This window comes from Coptis chinensis, chromosome 2, assembly GCF_015680905.1.
Source record: "Coptis chinensis isolate HL-2020 chromosome 2, ASM1568090v1, whole genome shotgun sequence".
NCBI lineage: Eukaryota > Viridiplantae > Streptophyta > Magnoliopsida > Ranunculales > Ranunculaceae > Coptis > Coptis chinensis.
In genome coordinates this window covers 3,027,718-3,040,955 of record NC_141457.1, presented here as the reverse complement: position 1 = coordinate 3,040,955, position 13,238 = coordinate 3,027,718, and the positions used below count along the sequence as shown (strand labels likewise).

At 36.3% G+C, this 13,238-nt stretch overlaps 1 long non-coding RNA gene across 1 annotated transcript; it reads left to right on the top strand.

Annotated features, from left to right (window-relative positions):
- Nucleotides 1–9,516: 9,516 nt before the first annotated feature.
- On the top strand, nucleotides 9,517–10,201 carry LOC147514381 (uncharacterized). Its single transcript, XR_015213200.1, has 3 exons — nucleotides 9,517–9,683; nucleotides 9,807–9,858; nucleotides 10,079–10,201. It is a non-coding gene; the product is annotated as an uncharacterized LOC147514381 (long non-coding RNA).
- The last annotated feature ends 3,037 nt before the right edge of the window (nucleotides 10,202–13,238 follow it).

The window sequence follows — 13,238 nt, the reverse complement described above, 5'->3', positions numbered from 1 at the left end:
TGAAAACATGGAAATAAAAGTTGTTTTGATATGAAAAATGTAACTTGGTTAGCAAGTTATACTCATTTGATTGATTCAAATGAGTATAACCAACTTTGGTTGGGTGAATGAATGATTTAGAAGATGTTTTGAAAAACTATTGTTATGAAAAACAAGATAAAACAACTTGAATGGAAGAAAAGCAACAAGATTCAACATAGCTTCAAGCTTTAAGTAATGAAAATAGAAAACAATTGAATTAAAAGTAATTAAAAACAATTAACTAATTCTTATCTCCTACTCCTACTAAAGTCAAGCTATTAGTTAACTAGCTCCCTTATTTTGTGGGTATCTCTATACTTATATATGTTTAAAGATGTACAAGTTTGCCCTACTCTAATTTATCCAACAAATAACCTAATATGTAAGCTTTTTGTGCCTTCTTTGAGTGGATAGGGTAAAGCCTTTTGGGCTCAAGCCCATGCCTTTGGGAATTTGATCCTTTGGCATTTTCAGACTTTTGTGCTTAGTCTGGATGTAGGAGGATGCTAGTATAGTTAGACACAGTGGGCAGAAATGGGACCTGCCGTAGCGTACTCGAGTTCCACTGTGTCATCAAGAAGCTCAAAATCCCATTGTTAAATGATGAGAATGCAAATCACAGGGAGGGAAGCATAAGTCTTACGGACTTTACAAAGCTGCTCCCAAATGAATTGAACTACGCAAAAACTATTTTTCTTCTCTTGCAAAATCCAAATAATGTGCAAAATACTCTTACTGATATCGGAGGGCTTCGCTGAGCCTATAAGATTGTAGGTTGCCCATTGCGAAGCTACCAACTGGTTCCTCCTCAGCGAGTTCTGCTAAGCGCAGTAAGATGCAGTGTTTTTCCTACCCTCCAGAAGCGTCTCAGCGATTAGAACATCAACATCCTTTTTTTCTGGAGACTGTTTTGTTTGAGTGTAAGACTTCAATGGAATCCCGATGGCTTCACTCACCACCTCAGGTGTAAGCTTAAATGTACCCTCAACAAACTTGCAGAAAACCTTACCATCTGCCACTCGGTGCATACTATTATAAAATGAAAAAGTGTGTGATGGAAACTAAGTTGTATGCACCAACTCAGCCAAAGACTCCCAATGTCTTCTCACTATCTCTGCTCTGAAATGTATGCCAAAAAGAATGGAATTGAACAGAGGCCCAAAATTTTGTTCTGGAATGATTTTTGTGACCTGGTTCATTTTGGCTTTGAATTGGTGAAATAGGAGTAAATAGATGTGATTGGGGTCGAAAATGGAATGTATTGTGAAAATTTTGGTGGTGGTGGTGAGTAGAGGGGCGGTCACGACCTGGGTAGGGGCGGGCGGGGGTTGACTTACGGTGGCTAGGGTTTTGTTGTGGCTGGGGAAGATGGAGAGCAATGGGGGCGAGCACGTGGAGTAGAAAAGAAGTAGGCACGTGCACCACACGTTCCCTTTTTTTGGATTTTAATTTTTGGTCCGAGCCCATATGAAACGCAATAATTCCGATCATGTCCTTTGAATCTTGAAAAGTGTAAAATGCAGATTCCCGCTTCGTTACCTGTCGGATTTGTACCAATAAGCTACCAAAATGATCAGCTTGAAAAAATACAATCTAACGGTATCACATGCTATCATCCTGTAGGAACCGTTATGGTTTCATGTAATCGACTACAAACCAGGAAATCCCATGTGCAGCGGAATAAAGGGTGTTCATGATTTTGGTTAGAATCATACCTTTAGATCAGTTGTGATTTCTCTTAAAATCCAAGCTCTACGAATCAGCAACCTCTTGATCTTCTGTTGTATTCCTTTTCTTAGAATGGACGTTGTGTGGGCAACGATCTTCTAGCCCCTTCTTTCTCTCTTTTCCTCTCTCACTCTCTTAGTTTAGAACCGAATTTCAAAACTAACTTTTCTTGAGCAAAACCTGAGTATTTCGGCCAGAGAAAAAGGGGTTTCTTTATATAGGCTACAACAGGGACCATGAGGAGAAATTATGGTTAGGTCTCCTGACAGGCTTGGGCTTCCCATGTTCGCCCAGAACACACGGCCCAAGTCCATCAACAAATGACTTATTCCACTAAAGGCCATTGTTGAACTTCCGTCCTAATCCCAAATTACGTGTATGGGCTCCATATTATATGCTCATTGATCTCCCCATGTTTAAGATATCGAATGCTCGTTGATTAAGTCAAGTTACTAACAACTATATTAATCAACTTCTTATGTCCTTGAGTAGTACCACTCAACCTCATTGTCATGTCGAATTAAATCCACCTACAGGGTTTACATAACAATCTTTATGAGCCCCTCAAGGGGACATCATCAACCCGACTTTCTGCGGGTCACGAATTCCTTCTATAATCAACAACACACCTTACATACAATGTCATTACCTAATCCATCGAGTTTGTTGATTCACAAATGAATCTCACTCATTGATGATTTAAAGCAATGTACAATGCATGTAAGTGCTCGTTATTATATCCAGATTAAGAGGACAAGCATCCATAATAACAGATGTGTTTGTTCTCTTCTATAGTCACTATAAAGAGAAACAACCTCACTTGGTCATGTTCAATACACACAAAGTGTACTAGTGTAATCCTGTAGTCAAGATAGACTAATACCAGATTATACTACAACCATACCAATGGTTTGTCCAAATCCATCTAGGTTGTGAACGTTTACTTATACTTTATAAGGTACTGATAATATGATCTTATGTGTGTCACCACACACCATATCATCTACAATATATAATATGCATAACATTTTCCCACATGATTCTCATTTAAAAAATAAAAAATTAGAGTTAATACAAAAGTAATGCTTTTAGTATATAACCATATCACATCCAAGGGTGAATGACACAAAAGATGAAGGAGAAACTCCTTGAGGTGCATATATGACATAAGCTCTGAATACGAATGAGCTCTAATAGAAATTGAGTGTGTCAAACTTGAAAAAAAGGTGTACAAATGGCGGAATGAATGAAAATGAAAACTACGAGACCAAAGGAAGCGGAACATTATTTTGAATTTACAAACTTTGAAATGAAAGATTAATTAATTTTTTGTGGACTAAATTTTTGAAAAGCTGTAAAAAAGGTAGGTTGTTTATAGTCAGATCCCCAAGACTGAATACAACACCAATCATTCCCAACCAAATGGTGGAATGACATGTAGAAGTTGTTGACGACTTGCTGGTATTAAATGATAATAATAAAAATAATAGTTTACCTACTCTTAACTAATTATGCTAGGAATAAGTAAACACTTGAATTTATACTATTGATCAAAGATCTACTCTCGCTTATCATGCAATATATTGAGTAAAGAATTTGTTACACTCTTACTTGTTTAGACGTAAAGTTTACTTAATTCTAACAATTCTATCAAAACTAATGAGAGTAATGGATTTAATTACACTAATATGGAAATTGAATACTAATATGTGAATATGCTATAAGGGATTAGGGGAATTTGATTCTACTTAGATAAATTCCTAATATGCTAGTATAGATTATTGCAATTCTAACCGATAAAGATTAAGTGTTGAACCCAAATTATTCATGGCAATCTCTGCCAACTAATAATTAGCATGTGAGGAAATTTAATCCATTCTCATGGTGAATAAACTAACCTGCTAGAGTGAAACTCTTAAATATGAAATAATTCTAACTAACACATCAAGTCTTCATCAAACCCTTCTAATTGAATAGAGTCTAAGAATTGAAAACTATATTAAAAACTAAATTAAATCTAGGATTTTATATCTAAGTCTAAGTCTAAGTAATAAAATCTAAGTCTTTGGGAAGGGAGAGAATTATTCTAAAAACTAAAACTAAGTATCTAATTAAGTATATAAATCTAAGTATGTAGGAGTTATGCCTTAGTCATCTTTATATAGGAGAGAGTTAGGTCTACAATTTCGTGCATGGGCTTTGGAGCCATGTTTTGGGCCATGAAATCATGCCCAAAACCTAATTACATATGTCCAAAAAGGGATTCTCTGCTGGAAATTACTTCAATAGCCTTTTTGTTCACTTCTGCTCCTCTGATAGGGTCAAGGCCTAAACCAATAGAAATCTCTTTCTGAATCGGTCGTTTTGACATATAGTGGGCCCAATTCCTAGGTTTGAGTAAAAAAATACGGCCTGCAGAAGTTCTATTGACTTTTTTGCTCTATTTCTGCCCACGTTGACTTTGACTTTTCAACTTTGACTGGGCTTTAAAAAGGCTTTTTCTCCTTGAATCTTGGACTTTAATCATATAACTTCTTAGCAACCTACCTTTGTTACTTTATCTCACAAAAGTGACATATTTCTTCACATATTTGACTCCAATACCTGAAATACATAAAAGCACGTAAACAGTACTAACTCTTATTGATTATAAATATAATTGGTCTAAATATAATGTTATTATGGGGTTAAAACTACAGTTTTGGGCTCTTATCAAACCACCTCCAAACAGTATTTTGCTTGTCCTCAAGCAAATTTGAGAAATTAATATAAGTGACCGAAAATGGAGTTCTAAGTAATCTCGTTTCGCCGAGTGCGATTGCATTAACCATATGCAACAAGGCCTTAAACCATTAGGAATTCCCTAGTGAATGAGTTATACCCTCGTGAGAGTTTTCCAGAGATGGTACTCACAAACTTCATCTATACTACAACGACTAAGAAATACAATTACGGTTTCCTTATTTATTCTCAAATATCTATACATTTAACTAGAAATGAATATAGAATAATCAATTCGAAATCTAAGCTAATATGTGCATAATAATCAATCATCTACGGATAAACATAGATATATAATGAACTATGGTATGAAATGCAATAACAGGTCTATTTCTAACACTTTGGAATATCGTCCTTAAGTAGGTCCTCACATATATGTCAAGACAAAAACACTCTAATTTTTTTACTCAAGTTTCGCTCACTCCAGTACGCTGTGGGCACACTTTACTCTACAATCTCAATGACACACAAGGAAGCCGAAGTCGATCAAACACATCTGCCACTTAATATCACACTAACCTATTCCTAACTGAGCTAGAAGTCTTTATTAGGTGTTGCGGGGATTAGGTGATGGTTTAATAATGAAGGAAATGGATATTCAAAAGGACAAGTTTGAGATAATAGAGTCTTCATGTTATGTAACTAGAGAAAACTTTGTTCTTACTTTGTTTCTACACTTTGTTTCCATCCTGAGACATTTTTCCCTTTTTCTTTTGGCTTTTGACTCCTTTGATTCTCTTTTGGGAGTTCTAACCTTTTTTTTTTTTTTTTTTTTTTTTTTTTTTTTTTTTTTTTCTTTGGATGGAAACTTCCTTTTCTTGTTTGAAGCAACTAACAAATTCTTGGTTTCACAGGTCTTTCTCTTTTCTATTTTTCATTTCATCTCTATTCTCAGACTCATTCAAAAATGGGTAAGCTAATTTTTTATTTTGTTTTGTTTTTATAAAAGGATAAGGGATTGTGGTTTATGAAAGGCTAAAGAAAGGCTCAGAGGGGCGACTAGCGAAAAATAATTCCATAAAGGTTTGAATTTCTTGCTATATCGATCCCTAAAGGGCCTAAATTCTCGCTTAGGATATGGTATAGTGATCAAGCAAGTGGACGTGTGATTTCTCTATTCGGAATTTACTTCTCCCTTATGTCATTACTCAAATATTTCACTCATATAAGGCTTTTAGGCTATATTCTCACCGGATTTATAGAATAAGTACTCTAGCCTTGATTTCAGAAACTTACTGCCAAACAATCATAGATACTCATGCAATATATTTATATAAAGATGCAATGATTATTACCTACATATTAACCTAAATTTCTAAAAACTATTCTAATATAAGAGCTAACGTGAAATTTCTAGACTATTATCATCATAGAAAAAGAAACAATACCCGTATTCCTAACTGTATATCATAAACTGTTTATTTTTATTTTTTTATTTTTTTATTTTTTATTTTTTTTATTAGAAAACAAGTGCATATTATACATATATATATCCTAATAGGTGTCTTAAATTACGATTGTTTCTATGCCACCCCCAAACAAAAGCATGCTTTGTCCTCAAAGTATAGAAATAAGAAGGGTAGAAAATACCATGGAAACGTGTGAAAAGTTTAGAGCACCTACAAAATAAATTTAGAACATACTAATATAGATAAATAAAAACAGACGTAACTCTATATGAGTTCCACCCATTATGGAGATAACAAAAATTAAATTGCTTGGGACATAAACAGACACGAACAAAAAGTAAAACTTACCTCATATCCAGCATTTAAGCGTTGTCCTCCTCTTCTATAAAGTATTGAGGTTCCTTGGCATCCTGCCACGCCATGATAATTTGCCAGGCCTCACGCCATTTATCATCTTCAATTGCTAACCTATTAAGCGCCACTTGGTCGGATAGGTGTAAGGGGTAACCCAATTAGGTTGTAGCCTCCACCCCTGCCAAGTCATTGCATGGAATGAGCGTATAATGCAGTTGGTGGGTTTCACAATGTCAACCCCAACCCAATCCATGAAACGGGCACAAAACTCAGGAAAGAAACATAGCATTATGCGACAAACTAAGACAGGCATTAGAAGGTACTTATGCCTCATACTATGGCCGCGTGCTAAACTCGAAACTAAGGTCTTGGGAAGGTCATAGAGCATACATCCCTCAGCTAAAGCAAGGAAGACGTTGCAAGTGGTATCATTCGCTGAAGAAAAACACCATTCCCCTAAGATATTTAGCATGATAAAAAATATAACAGTGCCCACGTTTAGGGACAAGCTACCAAGGGTTACGTTATATTGCCCTTGCTCCTCTACACGGAAAATTCCTGCCCCATAAGTCTCATGCAAAAATTCATAGTTGTAGGTGTACATACTGTCTACCATATAGCCCCATAAATTTGGGATTTCAGCAGGCATTGAAAGTCCAATAGCGAAGGCTAACAAGAACTTGGTTATGTCTATTGTTTCATCATTAATGGTGATAGAGAATACTTGTTCTCCATCCGTCCGATAAAAGAACTTACAATGATCATAGAAATAAGCTGTAAGTGCAGGAGAATATAATTCATCAGAACTTACCATTAGAGGCTGCCATCCGGCCTGTATAATCACGTCTCGGAACCAGGATCCATATGTGTCGCTCGCGAACAAATATTCGATGGACATCTTCGGAATGATTCTAGGTGATTTCATAGCAACCAAACAAACTCTTGAACTCCTGGAAGTATCCTCGGAACACCCTAGGAAAAATTAAAAACTTTAGGGCTTATTAAGGTAAAGGCGCGGGCGCGCTCAAGTCTGACTCATGTTCCAGGTTGTTGGGCACATGCTAGCTCTAAGCATAAACCAAAGAGGGCGCGAGCGCGCTCTGAGTGTTTTCTGTGTTATGAAACTTGGTGGTAAAAGTGAGAAGTTTAGAGCAAACCATGTATTTATAGAGGACTAGTTTCTAAGTTCCACAAGTTGCCCAAATAGTTAAGGCAGCATGATGGAAAAAGAAAATTCTGTATCCAAAATAGAAACAGACCAGATGCATACTTCAAAACCATACCAATAGCTTTTTGGCTAAAATTAAAGTAGCATTCATCTAATTTCAACTCCTTGAGGTTTCACCAAACAACACTAGCTAATTCTAGCTACACCAATTCAGCAACATACTCACATAAATCGATAATTATCAAGCAGGCAATAATATTTCAAAAAAAATAGGTGGATATGATTAAAGGCACTGCTAAATAAATAAGTCCAACCCCAAACAAGTTGGAAGGGAGGGATTCACGATACAAAATATAGCATATGCTGGAATTTAAGTCAACTTCAAATTTAAAATAACAAATACAGAATTCAATATCAACTCGGAATAAAAATTATTCTACTAAAAACAGGGAAATCTCCTAACAACAATAATCTAATCAACAACTAGCCACGAGATGAGGATGGGCCAGAGACATCCATCCTACGTCTACGACGCTCATGTCTATCAGAGTCAGCGGAAGAAGAAGACTTATGAGGTGGCAATCGTCGTAGAACTTCTACTTGAAACGTGCGTTGTAGCTCCATAAAAGTATTCATGGCTTCCCAACGCTTTGTATTGCTCTAGATGAGAGTCTCCATGTTCTCCTGTGCCTTCGCTTGGTTACTGAGAACGGTACCCTGCCTAGTCTGAATAACCTCACATAGGTCATTCAGAGAACGTTGGCCTGTACGAATCGTCTCATATTGAGTATGGAGAGCTCGTAGGCAACGATGAAGTAGCGAGATGTGGGCTACATCCGTAGTAGCCCTTTCCAAAGCATTCGCATCAAAACACGCCATGTCTTCCTCATCGTCCTCATCCGGTATCGTCTCAAAACGCCTAGCTTCCGGCAAATTCCAATCTCGTTGAATACATTCTTGATAGATACGGGCATTTTCATGCAACTTCAAATTGATCTTGCCAGACTTCAGAACACCTCCCCAATACATCATAATCTTTGTAATCAAAGTAGGGAAGGGTGTGGTCGTCTTACCAACACCCTTAATCTCATTTAGCAAAAATTCAAGGATGTAGAACCCATACCTCCTATTCTGAAGGGTCTAGAGAGTGTGCAGACAGCTCAAATTGATGTCACTGGCTTTCGTGGTGGCAATCACATTTCTACCAACCCACTGAGCCACAGCCAGCTGGTTCCGACTCAGAGACGTCTGATGAACACAATGCGAGTTCGGATTGTAAACGCCCTCCAAGACAGTCTCCTTCATCAAGGGTTCTATTCCACCAAGCTGAGACTCCTGCATTGTGAGTACAATACGTCTTTGGTCAATGCTCATAATCTTAGACAAAACTTCTGTCGTCAACTCCCTCCGACTACCATTCACCTTAACAAAAACTCGACCACCATCAACCTCCCTCTTTTTATAGAAATCATACACCAAATCAGTGTGATAAAACGCCTCCTTAGAATACCACAAACTATGCCACTTCCTAATAACCATTTCGGCGCCGTAAAAAGGGTGAAATTGTGTTTGGGTAAAAGCTTGTTCCGAAAGAATCTTTGGTGGGGGAGGAGCCATTTCTTTTTGGGTTTTTAATTTGGGGTGAAGTAAGGTGGGGAAGAGTTTTAATCTATCGAAAATTTGGAGTGGGTCGCGGTGGTTGTTCTATATATATATATCGGTTTGGCTAGGTACACAGCCAAAACTGAAATAGCCATCGAACAGCCAAATGTCTTTCATTGGATCAAAACAAATTGCACCAGATCAAAGGAGCTCTAAATTAAACAAAGCAAATTAGAAAGGCAGAATGGTAATTTTTGCTTCTTTCTCTCCCAAATCACTTCAGCTCTCCAAAATTAAACCCGAAAATGTCTCTCCCAAAATATCTCTCCAAATCAAATAAAAAAAAAAGAAAATTTGACTCCTCCAAATTCTCCCAAAATTGTTTTCTTCAATTGCTCACCAAAAATTGAACAAAAATTACGCAAGTGAGACTCTCCTTGATTTTCAATTTTCAATTTTATATTTTAATGAAATGGGCTCGGTAATGGTAGAACTTGTAGCAAGTATTACCAAACACAAATTCAAGACAAATTACTGGTGGGTTTGTTTCGGGGATTGGAACTGGTGGTACATTAACAGGTGCGGGGAAATACCTGAAAGAGCAAAACCCTGATTTGAAGGTGAGCTTGATATATTTAATGAAGATAGCATTGTATACTATTCTGGATGCACAGCCATGCTTTTCATGATAAGTTATGTTATCTATAGGACGCCTTACTAATTAGATGTATGTCTTTTTTCAGATCTATGGAGTGGAACCTGTTGAAAGTGCACTTTTATATGGTGGAAAGCCTGGTGAGGAATTCGTTTTTTACTTTCAGATTCTGTTTTTGTAAGCCATTATTTTCGATTTTATATTTTGTATTGCAAGTATGATCATATCATATTTCATATTTGCATTTTTTGGGATGAATGATGCAATTAAGAAGCATATGTATGTCAAGCGGAATGCCTTCTGAAGAATTTATTCTTTGCCATTTTGTGTAAACTGATCCGTTGTTTCTAAATTATTTAGGTTTTAACTCGCTCAAAGGGTATCAGGGCTTCTAGTTTTTTAGAGAAGGCATTACTTGCATACCTGTAGTTTTGCAGTAGCTTTGGATTGAATTTTGCAGTGTTTTTATTTGTTGGGAAGACTTCATCACTTACGATAGATGAATGTAGCTGGTGTTACGTTGTGAAGGATTAGTTATTGATTGCATTTTTGTGGTCTGTTATTAAGGATATCGTAACTACTATCAATTTGGCTGGATAGGGCGTGGTGTTTTTGGGTGTTTGTTATTACAATGCAGCTAAGTTGAAGGCACTTAAGGCCAAGGAAGCACAAAAGAAGCTTCAGCAAACAGATGAGCGATCAATTTTTCTGTTGGTTTTGAACTTTCTTTTCTACGATCCAAGAGCATTGGATTCTGTTTGTTATCTATTTCTGACCTTTGTATATGACTAGCTAGTAGAAAGAAGTTGAGCTATTTATGTCTGTTACCTATTTCTGATCTTTGTAACAGTTCATGTTTTTATATAATTAGTTAGGGCTTGGTTAGTGTAAGTTTGTTATGCATGTCAGAGTTACTATCTTGGTGTTTGGTAGGTGAACTGTGAATATTGATGATTGTTTAATAAGAAATTGTTCTTTATTTGTTAGAGTTACTATATTAGTTCTGATCGTGACAATTATGAAATTTATCAGATTTCCTTGCAGTGCTTGTTCACAGGGATTGTTTTTCATTTTTTCTCTAGCATTCACAGCACAGCCATTATATTTGATTAGCAAAATACAAAAGAATGCAAGTTTTATTTGGCTTAGGTGGCGTCTGTCCTTGTGACTTGCTTAGAGGCAATCCAATACCATGGGGACCTGCTTAAATAGTTGCACCTTGCAAAAACTTCTAAATTGCAACCTGCTTAAAGAATCTCTGAAAAGTTACGTCCATTCAAAAGTGCGACGAAATGCAACAAACACATACAAGTAAAAATAAATAGAAGTAATCATAGAACATAACACAAACGAAATACCAAATAAAACAGAGATTATACTAACTTTTACTCGAAATAATAATTCTTCCAAGATTGACACATACTAAATGCCACTGTGTTCAACTTCTATACTGAAGAACATGTTCCAAGACATTTCCACTAAACCAAATACCCACCACTTAACATCCCATACAAATTGAGGACTTAATCAAAGATGCCATAGACACCTGAATTTCCCGAAGATACAGTTCACAGAAAAATAAGTAACCTCACGTGGGCATCCATCCCAATCCGTCATACAACCCATCTCCGGTTAGAGCACAGTAAGCTTGAATCCAAAGCCTCGAGTCTAACTGATGAACAGTATTCCCTGCATTGTAAGCCACTTGAGAAGCAACCTTAATACAATGAGCCACTCTCAACAGTCGAATGAAGAAATGAGTCTGACCCACACCAATACAAGATTGTTTTATCTGAGCATGAGTAAGAATCAGTTTATCTGAACAAAACACCAAAACAAGAATCTCTGAGATCAGTGTGCCAATAAATGGGAGATCAGTGTGCCAATAAATGGGAGTGCCTAAAAAGCTAATTATATGCACGCTTGATGCCAGTTTAAAACACTGATTTATACTGATCGAACTTGTAAAGTTACTCTTGTTAGTGTCTAAACCCTAATTATATGCATGCTTAATGCTAATTTAACACACCAATTTATACTAATCAAACTTCTAAAGTTACTCTTGTTAATGCTCTGTTGCCATACCATTTAGTCTACACATGCTAAAAAGTAGAACTGGAACCGCCCATGAAATCACTATGGATTTAAAGTCAATCCAATTGCACCAAAACTATTTAAACTCAAAGCCGCCGGAATTGAAACTTTGCAGAGAACCAGTATTCATCTTATAAGAGCATAGAAGGATAATTTTATAGATGTTACACATATGAACCAAAAGGGAAATAATGCAACAGAACAGGAGAAAACAAACAAACAAAAAAAATTAAGTCTCATAACGAGGCAGATCAGCTTATTCAAATTCATAAAATAAATCAATAAGAATAAATTACTTTTCCGCTATGGAATGAAATAAAGAAAGTCACCTCGTCATATTCCAGTTTTACTCGAACTTTGGCTTGAGCACCCGTCTTCTGGAAGTAACTTTTGAGATCATCCCCTTTGAAATATGATTATCATTGTCATCAGTAGGTTCGTCCTCATCATCCAAGAAGAAAATAGTAATCTTATTGGTGCAAGACTTCAGCTGTAATAACCCACGTACCATCCCTCCATCAGAGTATCAGACCATCACACACAACATTTCTCGTTACAACTACTACCACAAACATTTAAAACAAAGCAACTAAAATGGCTTTCAAGATCTCTACATCAGCTATATCCTAAAAAAAAAATTGGTATTAAATATTCAAGAACACCAATACAAAAATTACCAAGAAAAATTGCTTTCATTTAATAATTAAAAAAACAGAGAGAGAGAGAGAGAGAGAGAGAGAGCTCACCAGTAATTTGTCTTGAATTTGTGTTTGGTAATATTTGCTACAAGTTCTACAATTACCGAGCCCATTTCATTAAAATCGAAAATTGAAAATTGAAAATCAAGGAGAGTCTCACTTGCATAATTTTTGTTCAATTTTTGGTAAGCAATTGAAGAAAACGATTTTGGGAGAGCTGAAGTGATTTGGGAGAGAAAGAAGCAAAAATTACCATTCTTAATTTGCTTTGTTTAATTTAGAGCAGATCTGGCCTTTGATCTGGTGCAATTTGTTTTGATCCAATGAAAGACATTTGGCTGTTTCGGTTTTGGTTGTTCACCTGGCACATTTTTTTTTGTTTTTGTTTTTTCGGTGGTGTTCTTGGAGGCGGAGAAGAAGAACTTACGAAGGGTTTTTCTCTCTCTATTTTGATTTTGGAAAACATGTGCGAGACACGTGTGTACATAGGGTAACCCGGTTTGGGCCTAAGCCCAAAACAAATTCTGAAATGCCCATCCTGTCCTATGCCTCGTAAAATTAAAACTGAAATACTTGATTCGTTAACGGTTCGATTTTTGCGAATGAGCTATGAAAATGATAATCAAAGAGAGTACAATCCAATGATCTATAAAAAGAACTCAAATCTAATCGTGGCTGACATATTAGAAAATGGAAAATGCCTCAAAGTGCGTGAATAACTTAAGTTA